The sequence below is a fragment of the Triticum urartu genome, chromosome 2, assembly GCF_003073215.2.
Source record: "Triticum urartu cultivar G1812 chromosome 2, Tu2.1, whole genome shotgun sequence".
NCBI classification, from domain to species: domain Eukaryota; kingdom Viridiplantae; phylum Streptophyta; class Magnoliopsida; order Poales; family Poaceae; genus Triticum; species Triticum urartu.
Genome location: NC_053023.1, coordinates 699130400 through 699149758, shown reverse-complemented (window position 1 = coordinate 699149758; position 19359 = coordinate 699130400). Strand labels below are relative to the sequence as shown.

The 19359-nt window shown below is 45.6% G+C and overlaps 1 long non-coding RNA gene across 1 annotated transcript; it reads right to left on the bottom strand.

Annotated features, from left to right (window-relative positions):
- Window positions 1-832: 832 nt before the first annotated feature.
- LOC125534195 lies at window positions 833-1493 on the bottom strand. Its single transcript, XR_007294419.1, has 2 exons — window positions 1263-1493; window positions 833-1181 (listed from the first exon to the last, which is right to left on the bottom strand). It is a non-coding gene; the product is annotated as an uncharacterized LOC125534195 (long non-coding RNA).
- Between the last annotated feature and the right edge of the window lie 17866 nt (window positions 1494-19359).

Here is a 19359-nt window from a genome sequence, read left to right as displayed (position 1 = left end):
GTAATAGCAAAATATTTCTCCAATGATTATACCACCATTCATTTTCCATAACAAAAGGATGCTGTTGAATTGCACATCACACAGAAGAAAAATCTAGAAAATAGAAATACAGAGGAACTAACTTGTTTCAACTAAATTGCACTCGACGTGGCGCTGAAGCTCCAGAACCCGGACCTGATTCCAGTGGCGGAGCCAGAAAAAATGTATGACCAGGGCCAACTTAGCATGGCAACACTTTTGTACACAAAAATTTTCAAAAATAAAAACTGAAACTGATGTAATAGCAAAATATTTCTCCAATGATTATACCACCATTCATTTTCCATAACAAAAGGATGCTGTTGAATTGCACATCACACAGAAGAAAAATCTAGAAAATAGAAATACAGAGGAACTAACTTGTTTCAACTAAATTGCACTCGACGTGGCGCTGAAGCTCCAGAACCCGGACCTGATTCCAGTGGCGGAGCCAGAAAAAATGTATGACCAGGGCCAACTTAGCATGGCAACACTTTTGTACACAAAAATTTTCAAAAATAAAAACTGAAACTGATGTAATAGCAAAATATTTCTCCAATGATTATACCACCATTCATTTTCCATAACAAAAGGATGCTGTTGAATTGCACATCACACAGAAGAAAAATCTAGAAAATAGAAATACAGAGGAACTAACTTGTTTCAACTAAATTGCACTCGACGTGGCGCTGAAGCTCCAGAACCCGGACCTGATTCCAGTGGCGGAGCCAGAAAAAATGTATGACCAGGGCCAACTTAGCATGGCAACACTTTTGTACACAAAAATTTTCAAAAATAAAAACTGAAACTGATGTAATAGCAAAATATTTCTCCAATGATTATACCACCATTCATTTTCCATAACAAAAGGATGCTGTTGAATTGCACATCACACAGAAGAAAAATCTAGAAAATAGAAATACAGAGGAACTAACTTGTTTCAACTAAATTGCACTCGACGTGGTGATTCATCGAACTCATCTATAACTGCATCTGTTGATATTCCAACTGCAATCTCCTTTTCAATATAAATTACCAAGCAATCCCTTAGTAATTCATCTTCCATTTTATTCCGAAGCCTTGTCTTCACAAGTTTCATTGCAGAAAATGCATGTTCTGTCGTTGCAGTTGAAACCGGTAAAGTAAGTACAAGTCGAATCAATCTGTTCATGAGGAAATATACAAATAGTTAATACTTTTAGAAAAATAAATCATTTAATACAGCATCAGAGAACATTATATACCTGTCAATCAAGTGGTATTCATCTGATTTCCCAGTTGCTGTAAGCTGTTGACAAAGTTCAGATATCATTGTCAAATTCTGAAACTTCGGGTTTGTGAGTATATCATTCTCATAATGCCGTAACTGACATCTCAGATTATTTCTTTCTTGTTCTTCAAAATCTGCAGGATAGAATTTTGAAGCTAGAGAACATATATTATCAATGTTAAATGAAGTGAATGCATTCTTAGGATCCAACTCATGTGCTTGTTAAATGAAGTGAATGCATTCTTAGGATCCAACTCATGTGCTCTATTGCTTGTTTGTTGAATCTGCAATTCAACTCATGTGCTTGTCGATCAACGGCAACCATGAAAACATCACACCGATAATGATGCTCCACTGTAGTCTCATCCTCTGCACGAGAATTAATGAAATCCACATAGAACTCACTGAAATCTGGTGTTTTAACCCCGTGTTTCCCACAAAAAGAAAGCACATCAGCTTTAAGCTTGCTCCAACCATTATCTCTGAGCTCCTGAATCAATATTTTTGTAGTCTTAACATCATCCATTATTTACTCTCTTCCATTTTCTGAAACCTTGCACTGTAAACACATCAGACCCTTTCTTCCCAAGTGGCTTCTTACAAAACAAAAAGCATGGAAAACAATAGACTGCATCTTTCTCTGGCGAATATTCTAACCAAGGGAAGTCCTTAAACCAATGATACTGAAACCTACATGGATGGACTGCTGCATCATCAGGAGGATACTCGTTCATTTTAAAATGATACACCCCGTGCTTCATATATGCCGTACGTGGTTGTTCTTGATTATTAGGAGGATAATCCCGAAATTGGCACCGGATGCCCGGTTCCCTTTCTACTACCAAAATAGAAGCAGATTCATCATTGCCTCTCCCACTCTCGGTCTGAACCTGAGGTGGCGTTGTTGACATCGGAACTCGATTTTCTTCTAGTGAGTCTTCTTGTTCATCCACCAAGTGAGGATCAACCAAGTTATTCTGTTCTGAGCCTTCAACTCTCCCTTTCTTCTGAAAAAAAGAATGCATTGTTTGCACATGCTTTCTTTTATTTTTGGCCATGATTAATTGATTATCCTAGCAAAGTTGAACACAATCGACTATGAGAATTTATCCTGTTTGGAGAATTAATAAGCCAAAACAAAACAAATGCCAGATCTGAAAATTAGATGTGGGGATTGAGAAAGAGGAAGGGTTTGGGGTCATGGATCTGTACCTTGCAGCGCCTAGAAGAAGAGCAGCCCGCGGCCGCGGCCAGCGAACGGGAGGGAGGGAACCAAAGAAGGGGAAGGATCTGGGGCCCCCATCCTTTACATTTGCTTTGGAGCAATATAAGTAATAGGAAAGAGAAAGAGTCAAGAATCTCTTTACCAATAGAATAATACTTAGGATTTACTGTGGCATCAAGTGTTGTTGCACCAGTGCACATGGGGAGGGCCAGACAACGTGATACATAGATTTGGGAACAAAAAATCGAAAATCATGTGAACTTTTTTGCATGTTGGCCCGGGCCAGGGCCCGTGCTGGCCGCCCCCTGTCTCCGCCATTGCCTGCACCTAACTCTGCAGCAGCCCCAGACAGACACATCTCCGGAGCATCTTCCTTTGCCGCCGGAGATTCAAGCAGGGAGGACCGGAGGAGCCGTAATTGCATGCCCATCTCCGCCGCTGGCCACATCTTTGCTCTGTGCCCCATCGTGGAGTATGGCGTCAAGTTGAGCCTCCTCATGCGACCCCTGCATCCGCTCCCCGAGGGCGGGGGCCAATGGGAGCAGGTCGGCCAAGACAAACACGACAGGGACAAGCACCAGTGGTTGGGCGGCGGGTTCCTCCAGGGCTACGCCATGCTCCCCGGCCCCCTCATCCTTGTCTCCCTGAAGCAAGACCGCGGCTTCTTCACCTTCGCCCCTAGCTCCGGCTCCCGCGACTGGACCCCGGTGCTCACCGATGATCTCACCGACGAAACAAGGCCGCCGCGAGACTACGTCCCTATCATCGGCCGCGGCGTCTACATGGAGCAAGACAATGCCATCTACATGCTCCGTGGCAACACCATCTATGCCTACAAGCTCAGCTACATACACCAGGATCCACTACCGGAATAACCCTATATGCCTACGGCCTTATCTATGCCGACGGCTTTTTGTCGGGGCCGTCGGCATAACTCGAGCTACGCAGATGGCCTGAGAAAAGCCGTTGGCATAGAGAAGCCGTCGGCATACCTTCATCTATGCCTACGGCAGCCATAGGCATAGTTAGGCCGTCGGCATATATCGATCTATGCCTACGGTGGCCGTAGCCATAGTTAGGCGGTCGGCATAGATGTGGCCCTGGTGGCCCAGGGACAAACGGCGGGCTGACGCCGTCAAATCTATGTCGACGGCCCTGACGGCGGCCGTCGGCATAGATATTATCTATATTTTTTTTACTAGGAGCTGCCACGTGGCAGAGCTATGCCGACGGCAAGGCCGTAGGCATAGTTTTCCATCTATGCTGCCGTAGGCATAGCCCCGCCACGTGGCGCCTCCTGGCAGCCCCTGGCCGAGAACTATGCCTACGGCATGGCCGTAGGCATAGATATTATTTGTTTTTATTTTAAATTATTTTTATTTTTAAGTTAAATTTTGTTTAATTTAAATCTAACTTATCTAAACTTAAACATACACAAATTATACATCGATTTAGGGTAGAATTTTTCATAGATTATGAATATCCAGTTTGTTTTTGTTTTTGAGTATGTTAGAAATGTGTCCTCCTGTACTTTTGCATGTAGGTCCTTCTGCTTTATTAAAATCATAAGTAATTGATACTTGGATTGATTTTGACAAAATTTATATGGTTTTTATCAGAATCTTGAAAGGATTATGTGTTATACTATGTTTCAAATTTGAACAAACTTAAATCATGTTTGCTTCATCAGATTGTTTCAAGGACTGTGGTGGCAGGTGCAAAGGCAACTGGCTCAGGAGTGCGACCCTTCATGGACGCCGATGCCGCTGTCACTTGGAGGGAGGAAACGACCATGTCGGGTTGACACGAAGGGAATCTTATGGTGGGTTTGTCCCAGACCTTGTTCTCTAGTGTTCCTACGGGTCGACCTATCACAACTAGGTGAAAACGTCCATTGGTCAAAGCTCGTCCGGTGAAAGTCAAAGGCGTAGATTTCTGGGTCAACTTGTCCAGGGTTCGGCTGACCGGGGACCGGTTTGGCTGACCGAGTCCTCATACATGCCGAAAGATGTGGTGCCGTGTCTAAAGAGGCAATACGCGGCTCTGGTGTGAGGTTCGCCCTCATGAACGACGATGCAATCGAAGTAATCCTTCTGCGGTTTTGGCATTGCATGAATATTCCTGAACACTTGGAGCGTAATCAATTCATGAGATTTTTACACAGTGCAGACACATATGATATAATATGTGTGGCAATTTATTATATTTTTGTAAGAGGCAGGAGTATGTGAAAAAATCCCCCACCATGGATTGTTCTTCGCATGTTTACGAGTGTGGTCAGGGGCCTTTGGGGGCTAGCTATGCCATCAAATCTTGCGCCAGGTCCTCTTACATGTCTGGAAGTGTGCTGTCAGGTGCAAACAAACGACATGCGGCTCCGGAGTGTGACCCCCTTCACGAAAGGCGCTGCCGCCGGCACTTGCAGGGGGGGGGGGAATGGCCGCATCGGGTCGACACGAGGGGGGTCCGCTGGTGTGTTGGGCCCAGACCTTGTTTTGAAATGTTCCTATGGGCTGACCTATCACAACCAGGTGGAAAAGTACGTTGGTCAAAGGCCGTCCGATGAAAGTCAAAGGCCTAGATCTTCGGGTCAACCGAGCTAGGATTAGATCAGTCGGGGGCCTTGGGGGTATCAATGGTACCCAAACTTGCATTGTGTCTTAATATATGTATACAAGTGCGATGGAGGGTTGAAATAGCCAATGGAGGAACGGGTAACACATTTCATTCACAAACCAGACACGTTCTCTCTCGATAGCTAGATACTAACTCGGAGATGCTGCAGTTTACAAGCGGCCTCCGGTCAGGCTTCTGCGAAACGCGCTCAAACTTTTACCACACCCTACAAGGGGCATATGAAGACACTGTGCCGTGTCTCAAGGATTTCCGGCATCGTATGATTTTCCACAGATTTTTATGGCTTGATCTGGCATGCCACCAAGGTACATTCGCCCCCCCGGTTGTGGGGCTCCTCCTTCTTTGGTTGCACTAGGCCTATGCATGCTGCAAGACATCATATATGATTTTACAAACCACTTCTGGACATCATTTCAGGTGGCCTTCGTGCAGATCTGCAATTCCCCGCATTGAAACCCTACGGATGTAGTAAATGTCTCAAATAATCCAGGCAGGCCCAAAAAATGCCATGTCCTGGCACGTGTCATGAAATGGCCCCCTTTGAGAGCATGAGAATTTTTGAGGTCAACGGAGCAACAGGTAGCGCAGTTCCTTCACAAACCGAAACATTCTCTCTCTATAGCAAGATACTAACTCGAAGATGGTGCAGTTTACAAGTGGTCGCCGGTCAGACTTCTGCGAAACGCGCTCAAATTTTTACCACACCTTACAAGGGCCATATGACGACATCGTGCCAGGTCCCGAGGATTTCCGGCATCGTATGATTTTTCGTGGATTTTTACGGCTAGATCTGACATCTCGTCGAGGTACATTCGCCCCTCCCCGTGGTGGGGTTGCTCCTCCTTTGGTTGCACTAGGCCGATGCATACTGCAACGACATCATATATGATTTTACAAACCACTTATGGACATCATTTCAGGTGGCCGATGTGCAGATATGTGATTTCCCGCATTGAAACCCTACAGATGCAGTAAATGTCTCAAATATTCTAGGCGTGCCCGAAAAATGCCATGTCCTGGCACGTGTCATGAAATGGCCCTCTTTGATAGCATGAAAATTTTCGAGGTCAACGGAGCAACTGTTGGAAATATGCCCTAGAGGCAATAATAAATTGGTTATTATTATATTTCCTTGTTCATGATAATCGTTTATTATCCATGCTAGAATTGTATTGATAGGAAACTCAGATACATGTGTGGATACATAGACAACACCATGTCCCTAGTAAGCCTCTAGTTGACTAGCTCGTTGATCAATAGATGGTTACGGTTTCCTGACCATGGACATTGGATGTCGTTGATAACGGGATCACATCATTAGGAGAATGATGTGATGGACAAGACCCAATCCTAAGCCTAGCACAAGATCATGTAGTTCGTATGCTAAAGCTTTTCTAATGTCAAGTATCATTTCCTTAGACCATGAGATTGTGCAACTCCCGGATACCGTAGGAGTGCTTTGGGTGTGCCAAACGTCACAACGTAACTGGGTGGCTATAAAGGTACACTACAGGTATCTCCGAAAGTGTCTGTTGGGTTGGCACGAATCGAGACTGGAATTTGTCACTCCGTGTAAATGGAGAGGTATCTCTGGGCCCACTCGGTAGGACATCATCATAATGTGCACAATGTGATCAAGGAGTTGATCACGGGATGATGTGTTACAGAACGAGTAAAGATACTTTCCAGTAACGAGATTGAACAAGGTATCGGGATACCGACGATCGAATCTCGGGCAAGTATCGTACCGCTAGACAAAGGGAATTGTATATGGGATTGATTAAGTCCTTGATATCGTGGTTCATCCGATGAGATCATCATGGAGCATGTGGGAGCCAACATGGGTATCCAGATCCCGCTGTTGGTTATTGACCGGAGAGTTGTCTCGGCCATGTCTGCATGACTCCCGAACCCGTAGGGTCTACACACTTAAGGTTCGATGACGCTAGAGTTATAGGGAATAGATATACGTGGTTACCGAATGTTGTTCGGAGTCCCGGATAAGATCCCGGACATCACGAGGAGTTGCGGAATGGTCCGGAGGTAAAGATTTATATATGGGAAGTCCTGTTTTGGTCACCGGAAAGGTTTCGGTTGCTATCGGTAATGTACCGGGACCACCGGGAGGGTCCCGGGGGTCCACCAAGTGGGGCCACCGGCCCCATAGGGCAGCATGGGCCAAGTGTGGGAGGGGACCAGCCCCAGATGGGCTGGTGTGCCCCCCCACAAGGGCCCAAGGCGCCTAGGGTTTAGGGAGGGGGCGCCTCCACCTTACTTGGGGGGCAAGTCTCCCCCTCTTGGCCGCCGCCCAGATGGGCTTTGGGGCTGCCGCACCCCTTGGGGTGGGAACCCTAGAGGGGGCGCAGCACCCTCCCTCTCCCCTATATATAGTTGAGGTCTTTGGGGCTGCCAACACATGAGTTTTGACCTCTCCCTGGCGCAGCCCTACCTCTCTCCCTCCTCGTCTCTTGCGGTGCTTAGCGAAGCCCTGCTGGAGTACCACGCTCCTCCATCACCACCACGCCGTCGTGCTGCTGCTGGATGGAGTCTTCCCCAACCTCTCCTTCTCCCCTTGCTGGATCAAAGCGTAGGAGACGTCACCGGGCTGTACGTGTGTTGAACACGGAGGTGTCGTCCGTTCGGCACTAGGATCATCGGTGATTTGGATCATGACGAGTACGACTCCATCAACCCCGTTCACTTGAACGCTTCCGCTTAGCGATCTATAGGGGTATGTAGATGCACTCTCCTTCCCCTCGTTGCTAGATTACTCCATAGATTGATCTTGGTGATGCGTAGAAAATTTTGAATTTCTGCTACGTTTCCCAACAGTGGCATCATGAGCTAGGTCTATGCGTAGTTTCTATGCACGAGTAGAACACAAAGTAGTTGTGGGCGTCGATTTTGTCAATTTACTTGCCGCTACTAGTCTTATCTTGATTCGACGGCATTGTGGGATGAAGCGGCCTGGACCAACCTTACACGTACGCTTACGTGAGACCGGTTCCACCGACTGACATGCACTAGTTGCATAAGGTGGCTGGCGGGTGTCTGTCTCTCCCACTTTAGTCGGATCGGATTCGATGAACATGGTCCTTATGAAGGGTAAATAGAAATTGGCAATTCACGTTGTGGTTTTGGCGTAGGTAAGAAACGTTCTTGCTAGCAACCTATAGCAGCCACGTAAAAACTTGCAACAACAATTAGAGGACGTCTAACTTGTTTTTGCAGCATATGCCTTGTGATGTGATATGGCCAAAAGGATGTGATGAATGATATATGTGATGTATGAGATTGATCATGTTCTTGTAATAGGAATCACGACTTGCATGTCGATGAATATGACAACCGGCAGGAGCCATAGGAGTTGTCTTAATTTATTTATGACCTGCGTGTCAACATAAACGTCATGTAATTACTTTACTTTATTGCTAAAGCGTTAGCCATAGTAGTAGAAGTAATAGATGATGAGACAACTTCAAGAAGACACGATGATGGAGATCATGGTGTCATGCCGGTGACAACGATGATCATGGAGCCCCGAAGATGGAGATCAAGAGGAGAAAAATGATATTGGCCATATCATGTCACTACTTGATTGCATGTGATGTTTATCATGTTTTACATCTTATTTGCTTAGAATGATGGTAGCTTAAATAAGATGATCCCTCACTAAAATTTCAAGAAAGGTGTTCCCCCTAACTGTGCACCGTTGCGAAGGTTCGTTGTTTCGAAGCACCACGTGATGATCGGGTGTGATAGATTCTAACGTTCGAATACAACGGGTGTTGACGAGCCTAGCATGTACAGACATGGCCTCGGGACACATGCGAAACACTTAGGTTGACTTGACAAGCCTAGCATGTACAGACATGGCCTCGGAACACGGAAGACCAAAAGGTCGAACATGAGTCGTATAGAAGATACGATCAACATGAAGATGTTCACCGATGATGACTAGTCCGTCTCACGTGATGATCGGACACGGCCTAGTTGACTCGGATCATGTAATCACTTAGATGACTAGAGGGATGTCTATCTGAGTGGGAGTTCACAAGATGAACTTAATTATCCTGAACATAGTCAAAAGGTCTTTGCAAATTATGTCGTAGCTCGCGCTTCAGTTCTACTGTTTAGATATGTTCCTAGAGAAAATTTAGTTGAAAGTTGATAGTAGCAATTATGCGGACTAGGTCCGTAAACTGAGGATTGTCCTCATTGCCTCATAGAAGGCTTATGTCCTTAATGCACCGCTCAGTGTGTTGAACCTCGAATGTCGTCTGTGGATGTTGCGAATATCTGACATACACATTTTGATAACTACGTGATAGTTCAGTTAAACGGTTTAGAGTTGAGGCACCGAAGACGTTTTGAAACATCGCGAAACATATGAGATGTTTCGAGGGCTGAAATTGGGATTTCAGGATCGTGCCCACGTCAAGAGGTATAAGACCTTCGACGATTTTCTTAGCCTGCAAACTAAGGGAGAAAAGCTCAATTGTTGAGCTTGTGCTCAGATTGTCTGAGTACAACAATCATTTGAATCGAGTGGGAGTTGATCTTCCAGATGAGATAGTGATGTTTCTCCGAAGTCATTACCACCAAGCTGCTAGAGCTTCGTGATGAACTATATCAGGGACATATATGATGATCCTTGAGATATTCACGATGTTTGACACCACAAAAGTAGAAATCAAGAAGAAGCATCAATTGTTGATGGTTGGTGAAACCACTAGTTTCAAGAAGGGCAAGGGCAAGAAGGGATACTTCATGAAACGGCAAATCAGCTGCTGCTCTAGTGAAGAAACCCAAGGTTGAACCCAAACCCGAGACTAAGTGCTTTTGTAATAAAAGGAACAGCCACTGGAGCAGAATTACCCTAGATACTTGGTAGATGAGAAGGCTGGCAAGGTCGATAGAAGCATATTGGATATACATTGTGTTAATGTGTACTTTACTAGTACTCCTAGTAGCACCATGGTATTAGATACCGGTTCGGTTGCTAAGTGTTAGTAAACTCGAAATAAAAGGCTGCGGAGTAAACGGAGACTAGCTAAAGGTGAGCTGGCGATATGTGTTGGAAGTTTTTCCAAGCTTGATGTGATCAAGCATCGCACGCTCCCTCTACCATCGAGATTGGTGTTTGCGTTGAGCATAGACATGATTGGATTATGTCTATCACAATATGGTTATTCATTTAAGGAGAATAATGGTTACTCTGTTTATTTGAATAATACCTTCAATGGTCTTGCACCTAAAATGAATAGTTTATTGAATCTCGATCGTAGTGATACACTTGTTCATGCCAAAAGATATAAGATAGTAATGATAGTACCACCTACTTGTGGCACTGCCACGTAAGTCATATCGGTATAAAACGCATGAAGAAGCTCCATGTTGATGGATCTTTGGGCTCACTCGTTTTTGAAAAGTTTGAGACATGCGAACCATGTCTATTGGTGTATATGCATGAAGAAACTCCATGCAAATGGACCGTTTGGACTCACTTGATTTCGAATCACTTGAGACATGCAAATCATACCACATGGGCAAGATGACTGAAAGCCTCATTTTCAGTAAAATGGAACTAGAAAGCAACTTGTTGGAAGTAATACATTTTGATGTGTGCAGTCCAACGAGTGCTGAGGCGTGTAGTGGATATCGTTATGTTCTTACTTCACAGATGATTTGAGTAGATGTTGAGTATATTTACTTGATGAATCACGAGTCTGAATTATTGAAAGGTTCAAGTAATTTCAGGGTGAAGTTGAAAGATCGTCGTGACAAGAGGATAAAATATCTATGATATGATCATAGAGATGAATATTTGAATTACGAGTTTGGCACAGAATTAAGACATTGTGGAAATTGTTTCACAACTAATACAGCCTGGAACACCATAGTGTGATGGTGTGTCCGAACATCATAACTGCACCCTATTGGATATGATGCATACCATGATGTCTCTTATTGAATTACCACGATAGTTTATGGGTTAGGCATTAGAGACAACCACATTCACTTTAAATAGTGCACCACGTAATTCCAATGAGATGACACCGTATGAACTATGGTTTAGAGAAACCTAAGCTGTCATTTCTTAAAAGTTTGAGGCTGTGACACTTATGTGAAAAAGTTTCAGGCTGATAAGCTCGAACCCAAAGCGGATAAATGCATCTTCATAGGACACCCAAAACAGTTGGGTATACCTCCTGTCTCAGATCCGAAAGCAATAAGGGATTGTTTCTAGAATCAGGTCCTTTCTCGAGGAAAAGTTTCTCTCGAAAGAATTGAGTGGGAGGATGGTGGAGACTAGATGAGGTTATTGAACCGTCTCTTCAACTAGTGTGTGGCAGGGCACAGGGAGTTGTTCCTGTGGCACCTACACCAATTGAAGTGGAAGCTTATGATAGTGATCATGAAACTTCAGATCAAGTCACTACCAAACCTCGTGGGATGACAAGGATGCGTACTACTTCAGAGTGGTACGTAATCCTGTCTTGGAAGTCATGTTGCTAGACAACAATGAACCTACGAGCTATGGAGAAGCGATGGTGGGCCTGGATTCCAAAATGGCTCGAGGCCATATAATCCGAGAGAGGATCCATATATGAAAACAAAGTGTAGACTTTGGAAGAACTACTTTATGGTCGTAAGGCTGTTAGGTACATATGGATTTTAAAAGGAAGACGGACAATGATGGTAAGTATCACCATAAAAAAGCTCGACTTGTCGTTAAGATGTTTTCCGACAAGTTCAAGGAGTTGACTACGATGAGACTTTCTCACTCGTAGCGATGCTAAGAGTCTGTTGGAATTATATTAGCGATTACTGCATTATTTATGAAATCTTGCAGATAGGATGTCAAAACATTGTTTCCTCGACGATTTTCTTGAGGAAAGGTTGTATGTGATACAACCGGAAGGTTTTGTCAATCCTGAAAGATGCTAACAAGTATGCAAAGCTCCAGCAATCCTTCTAAGGACTAGAGTAAGCATCTCGGAGTTGGAATGTATGCTTTGATGAGATGATCAGAGATTTTGGGTGTATACAAAGTTTATGAGAAACTTGTATTTCCAAAGAAGTGAGTGGGAGCACTATAGAATTTCTGATGAATATATGTTGTTGACATATTGTTGATCAGAAATGACGTAGAATTTCTGTAAAGCATATAGGGTTATTTGGAAAGTGTTTTTCAATGGAAAGCCTGGATTAAGCTACTTGAACATTGAGCATCAAGATCTATAAGGATAGATCAAAATGCTTAATGGTACTTTCAAATGAGCACATACCTTGACATGATCTTGAAGGTGTTCAAGATGGATCAGTCAAAGAAGGAGTTCTTGCCTGAGTTGTAAGGTATGAAGTTAAGACTTAAAGCTCGACCACGGCAGAAGAAAGAGGAAGGACGAAGGTCGTCCCCTATGCTTTTGTCATAGGCTCTATATGGTATGCCATGCTGAGTACCGCACCTGATGTGTGCCTTGCCACATATCTGGCAAGAGGGTACAAAGGTAATCTAGGAGTAGATCACCAGATAGCGGTCTAAATTATCCTTAGAGGAACAAGGATATGTTTCTCGGTTATGGAGGTGACAAAGAGTTCGACGTAAAGAGTTACGTCGATGCAAACTTAGCACCTATCCGGATAGCTCTGAGTAGAGATACCGGATACATATAATGGAGCAACAATTTAGAATAGCTCCAAGTAGAACAGTTATTTGAAATGGCTCCAAATGTAGCGTAGTAGTTGCATCTACAAGATGACATAGAAATTTGCGAAGTACATACGGATCTGAATGTTGCAGACCCGTTGACTGAAACCTCTCTCACAAGCATAACATGATCAAACCCAGAACTCTTTGGGTGTTAGTCACATGGGGATGTGACCTTGAGTGTTAATCACATATCGATGTGAACTGGATTATTGACTCTAGTGCAAGTGGGAGACTGTTGGAAATATGCCCTAGAGGCAATAATAAATTGGTTATTATTATATTTCCTTGTTCATGATGATCGTTTATTATCCATGCTAGAATTGTATTGATAGGAAACTCAGATACATGTGTGGATACATAGACAACACCATGTCCCTAGTAAGCCTCTAGTTGACTAGCTCGTTGATCAATAGATGGTTACGGTTTCCTGACCATGGACATTGGATGTCATTGATAACGGGATCACATCATTAGGAGAATGATGTGATGGACAAGACCCAATCCTAAGCCTAGCACAAGATCATGTAGTTCGTATGTTAAAGCTTTTCTAATGTCAAGTATCATTTCTTTAGACCATGAGATTGTGTAACTCCCGGATACCGTAGGAGTGCTTTGGGTGTGCCAAACGTCACAACGTAACTGGGTGGCTATAAAGGTACACTACAGGTATCTCCGAAAGTGTCTGTTGGGTTGGCACGAATCGAGACTGGGATTTGTCACTCCGTGTAAACGGAGAGGTATCTCTGGGCCCACTCGGTAGGACATCATCATAATGTGCACAATGTGATCAAGGAGTTGATCATGGGATGATGTGTTACGGAACGAGTAAAGAGACTTGCCGGTAACGAGATTGAACAAGGTATCGGGATACCGACGATCGAATCTCGGGCAAGTATCGTACCGCTAGACAAAGGGAATTGTATACGGGATTGATTAAGTCCTTGATATCGTGGTTCATCCGATGAGATCATTGTGGAGCATGTGGGAGCCAACATGGGTATCCAGATCCCGCTGTTGGTTATTGACCGGAGAGTTGTCTCGGCCATGTCTGCACGACTCCCGAACCCGTAGGGTCTACACACTTAAGGTTCGATGACGCTAGGGTTATAGGGAATAGATATACGTGGTTATCGAATGTTGTTCGGAGTCCCGGATAAGATCCCGGACATCACGAGGAGTTCCGGAATGGTCCAAAGGTAAAGATTTATATATGGGAAGTCCTGTTTTGGTCACCGGAAAGGTTTCGGTTGCTATCGGTAATGTACCGGGACCACCGGGAGGGTCCCGGGGGTCCACCAAGTGGGGCCACCGGCCCCATAGGGCAGCATGGGCCAAGTGTGGGAGGGGACCAGCCCCAGATGGGCTGGTGTGCCCCCCCACAAGGGCCCAAGGCGCCTAGGGTTTAGGGAGGGGGCGCCTCCACCTTACTTGGGGGGCAAGTCTCCCCCTCTCCCCCCCTTGGCCGCCGCCCAGATGGGCTTTGGGGCTGCCGCACCCCTTGGGGTGGGAACCCTAGAGGGGGCGCAGCCCCCTCCCTCTCCCCTATATATAGTTGAGGTCTTTGGGGCTTCCAACACATGAGTTTTGACCTCTCCCTGGCGCAGCCCTACCTCTCTCCCGCCTCGTCTCTTGCGGTGCTTGGCGAAGCCCTGCTGGAGTACCACGCTCCTCCATCACCACCATGCCGTCGTGCTGCTGATGTATGGAGTCTTCCCCAACCTCTCCTTCTCCCCTTGCTGGATCAAGGCGTAGGAGACGTCACAGGGCTGTACGTGTGTTGAACACGGAGGTGCCGTCCGTTCGGCACTAGGATCATCGGTGATTTGGATCACGACGAGTATGACTCCATCAACCCCGTTCACTTGAACGCTTCCGCTTAGCGATCTACAAGGGTATGTAGATGCACTCTCCTTCCCCTCGTTGCTAGATTACTCCATAGATTGATCTTGGTGATGCATAGAAAATTTTCAATTTCTGCTACGTTTCCCAACAGCAACGGGCAGCGCAGTTCCTTCACAAACCGAAACATTATCTCTCTATAGCAAGATACTAACTCAAAGATGGTGCGGTTTACAAGTGGCCGCCGGTCAGACTTCTGCGAAACGCGCACAAATTTTTACCACACCTTACAAGGGCCATATGACGACACCGTGCCAGGTCCCGAGGATTTCCGGCATCGTATGATTTTCCGTGGATTTTTATGGCTAGATCCGACATGCCGCCGAGGTACATTCGTCCCCCAGTGGTATGGCTCCTCCTCCTTTGGTTGCATTAGTCCTACGCATACTGCAAAGACATCATATATGATTTACAAACCACTTATTGACATCATTTCAGGTGGCCGCCGTGGAGATCTGCAATTTTCCACATTAAATCCCTACAGATGCAGTAAATGTCTCAAATATTCCAGGCGGTCCCAAAAAATGCCATGTCCGGGAACGTGTCTGAAATGCCCCCCTTTAAGAGCACGAGAAGTTTCAAGGTCAATGGAGCAACGAGCAATACACTTCCTTCATAAACCGGACACGTTCCCTCTCGATAGCCAGATACTAACTCGAAGATGGTGCAGTTTACAAGTGGCTGGATCCGGCATGCCGCTGTGATCCTCCTCTCCCCTCATAGATCGCCGGCAGCTGGGTCCGCCGTACCTTGTCCTGCCGCGTCCATCCATGCGTCAAGATCCGCTCCTTCCGTCCACCCACAACCCTACCTCATGGCTATGGTTTCGGTGGCCTCCACCTCTAGCGCTACTCCGATGGTGGTGAGGCCAGAGGACGCTAGACCCTTCATCGGCGTGGACGCGGTTAGCACTTGCCCTCCTTCAGCGGTCCAAGAGAGTAAAAGTTTTTAGATGAAAAACAAAAGGGAGAACACAATTGCATGAGCTTGATTCCTATTGGTGGAAACGTTTGTGCCACGGATCGATGACGTGGCGCATATCCATCCATCTAGCTCCCCACCCCACATCCATCTAGAGAAAAGGAGAAAAAAAGAGCCCAGGAGATAGAGCCCACCCAACTCCACCGAACGCCTCCTCCCTCTCTGTCTCGCGACCTCGCTCCTCTCTCCCCCACGAACCCCTCTCCCTCGCCGCCGCCACCACCCACACCGGCCTATTCCGGTGAGCTCCGGCGAGGGAAGCACTCCCCCCGAGCTCCCCAAGCCCCACGCCTCCTTCCGCTCCGTCCAGAATCGGCGCTCCCGCCCTCCATCGTCCCCCGTGCTAGCTAGGGTTTCGGCCGCCACCTCACCTCCGGCGACGGCGAGGAGGGAGTACGAGGACAAGGACTGTCCGGTGCTGCTACAACACCAAGAAGGGCAAGAGAAGGATCTAACCAGCTGTTCCCAGCAACACGTCGACAAACCCTCCAAGATGCTTGATTGGTGCAGGTCTTGCTTGATCTAAATTAGTTTAGATTCATGTTTAACCTAGCTTATTACATCTTTCTTAGTAAGTTTCTCTTGGTGAGTGGAGTGATGACATGTTTAATTTGGTTCTTACTGCAGACGGTTTCTCGAAATGAAAGACTGTCCACGCCTTTGCTTTTCCTGCGGCACCAAAGGTCACGTTGCCCGCGACTGCTCTCTCCCGTCACAGCAGCCCTTGCCGGCAATGCCTCACCGCACGCTGGATGGCCGTGCTTCAATGCAACACCGAGTCCCTTTTGAAAGGCGTCCGGTTGCTACAACAAGTATCAACAAAGATCTGTTTATCATCTGCCAAGCTGGCTCACAACTAGTCATCTACCATACAGGCGTCATGGATGAGACTTCACTGTTGCAAGGAGGAGGAGACGATGGCAAGCCCCTCCAACCGTCGTTTTATGTTGCAGAATATGTTGGTGATGGTGACTATTGGCACTTTTTCCTTCACAGTGGCTCAAAAATACGCGCCGTTTCGAGGAAACAAGATGGCATGCTTGAGTTTAGTCTGAACAAGGACCGTACGATGGCTACGGATCGTCTATCTGTACGGCAGCTGCCAAGTGCTGATACTTTTGTTTTGTTTATCACAGTTGGTGGAGAGACCATTGCCCTTACTGATACTCTGAAAGTTTTCCATCAGACAAGGTTCAGTTATGGATCCACCACGTGGCTGCGTTGCAAGACAGATCAGTCGCATGTTCTCCACAGGAAGGTTATGATATCTGTATATGTAGCAGTGAATGACGATTCCTTTATAGTCTGTGATGCTCTCACAGGTTCCTGTCTTTTGTTTGACCTGGGTGCCAAGCAATGGCGTGTTGTCATGCCTTGGGCCGCATTCGCGGAGGACCTGCCAAGGACTAGCCCTACAAAGTGCCCTTTAAATGGTAGATGTGTGTCTGTCGATGGCTTTATCTACACATGCAGAGATGGAGGGCTTGCTGCTTATCGGCTGCTTGATAAAGATCATTCTGTGTATCTCAGCCAGCCCATCCTTTTGCCATTCTCATGGCTTGTGGATAATTAATTGTGTGGGTGAGGGTTGTGCTTGGATTATGCTGGCAAAGATGTGGACTCTGGTGCTATTTTGTTTTACGTGGTGCAACTACAAAGTGAGTATATATAACTAACTCTCTCTCTCTCTCTCTCTCTCTCTGATGTCATTTGTGCATGGTTTTTGTGATCAATCAGTTCATGTTAGATATATATAGTGTTGCTGTACTAACATATATATGTGTACGTACGTATATGCTGCTAGGTGGATATCGTCCGCCCAAGCATGATGTACTTATCACCATTGTCCAGGTTAAGACTAAAGCAACAACCAGCAGCAAGAAAAGGGAACCAGTGCGAGTCGCCCCCGTGGACTGTGTCACGCGTTTCATACATCACGAGGAAGCCGTCGATGCCAGATGCTGCTTTGCGCTCTAGCTCCGTCTTGTTTGTGATGGATGCATGCATGCATGCATGAGTTGCCCCATTATTATTTATATGTGCCCAGCATATGCAATGTTTGTAACCTCTAACCTTGCTTGCATGGCATCTTTTGGAAGCTGCAACTAGTTGTATATTTTGGTGGTGTATAACTTATATTTATCTAGACTATATTAGTTGTATTTTGGTGGTGGTGAAACTTATATTTATCTAGACTAGAGGGCCGGTATGTAATGGCTGGTGACCTTGGTTAAATTAATGATCCCAAACATTTGGTAACTGTAGCCAAGTATTAAGGCTTGACAAGAAAACGGTACTAGTGCTTAATTTTGCTCATAAGGTTGAGCTAGTTGTGGAATAACTATTATTTGTTGGAGTAGTTTTTATTATTTATGCCTGGAGAACTTCTTTTTTATTATCTCTATCTATTGTTGGCAGTCTTTATTGATTGTATTTATACCTATTATACTATATGTCTTTGCATATTTGACGAGGGGCACATAGACCCGAGATTAGGAATTAATCCTATGAAATTTCTGATGACAAAATTTTATACTTCAATCTTGCACTTTATCTCTCAAGTGACATCTCTTTGATTCCATGATTAATATGTATTACTGCACCTAAAATGTAGCTTTCTGGTGGCAGTCACAAGCCTTGGTTTATTTGTGGGTGCAGTCTAGTGAGAGGGTCAGACCTACCTGCTAAATCATGTGTGCAATATGATGTGTTATCGCAAGGCTGCAAATATTATTTGTTGGTTTATTTTTCTATATGGAAACTCTGTTCTGCTAAGGCCTGTGCAGCTATGATCCGATTTAGATCAATTCATTCTATAATTTGACGGCTATTCGCCAATTTCAGCTATGATCCCATCATCTTACTATAAGCTTGGGTGCCTATGATTTCAGGCGCCCCAGCCATTGCCATGCTTTAACATGCAATGGAGCAAGCTACCAGCTTTCTGCCTCTAACTCATTTGCCTATGAAACTACCAATAACAGTGGCAGCAGCTCCCCCTACTCTGGAGCTGCCTATTGGTGCGTTGGCAGCATCCACCTCCTCTCACTGGTAGAAAAAGGGCCTGTTGTCCCGGTTCGTAAGGGACTTTTGTCCCGGTTCCTGAACCGGGACTAAAGGGTCGGTACTAATGCCTTGTCCCCTTAGTCCCGGTTCAATCCAGAACCGGGACAGATGGGCCTCCATGTGGCCTGTGCGCGGAGCCCACGCAGGAGGGCCTTTGGTCCCGGTTGGTGGCACCAACCGGGACCAATAGGCATCCACGCGTCAGCATTTCTATGGCTGGGGTTTTTTTTTTTTTTTGAAAGGGGGGGGGGGGGTTGGGGGTTTTGGGGGTTAATTTAGGTGTTTCATATATTGTGTTAGCTAGCTATAATTAATAGAGAGAAGTGTCCTCTCTTATGTCTGTGCTTGGTCGATGCTACGTACTATACATATGTATAGAGAGGACTAGACACGCTAGCTAGCTAGTAAGCAAACAAAGGAAACGGAAGATCGTCATGAACATATATGCATACAGAGAGAAGTGATATCGACCACCTCTCCTTCTCCGAGAGATTGGTCGAACAACAAGTTCTCGTATATCTATCCGACACTACCGGCTACATATAT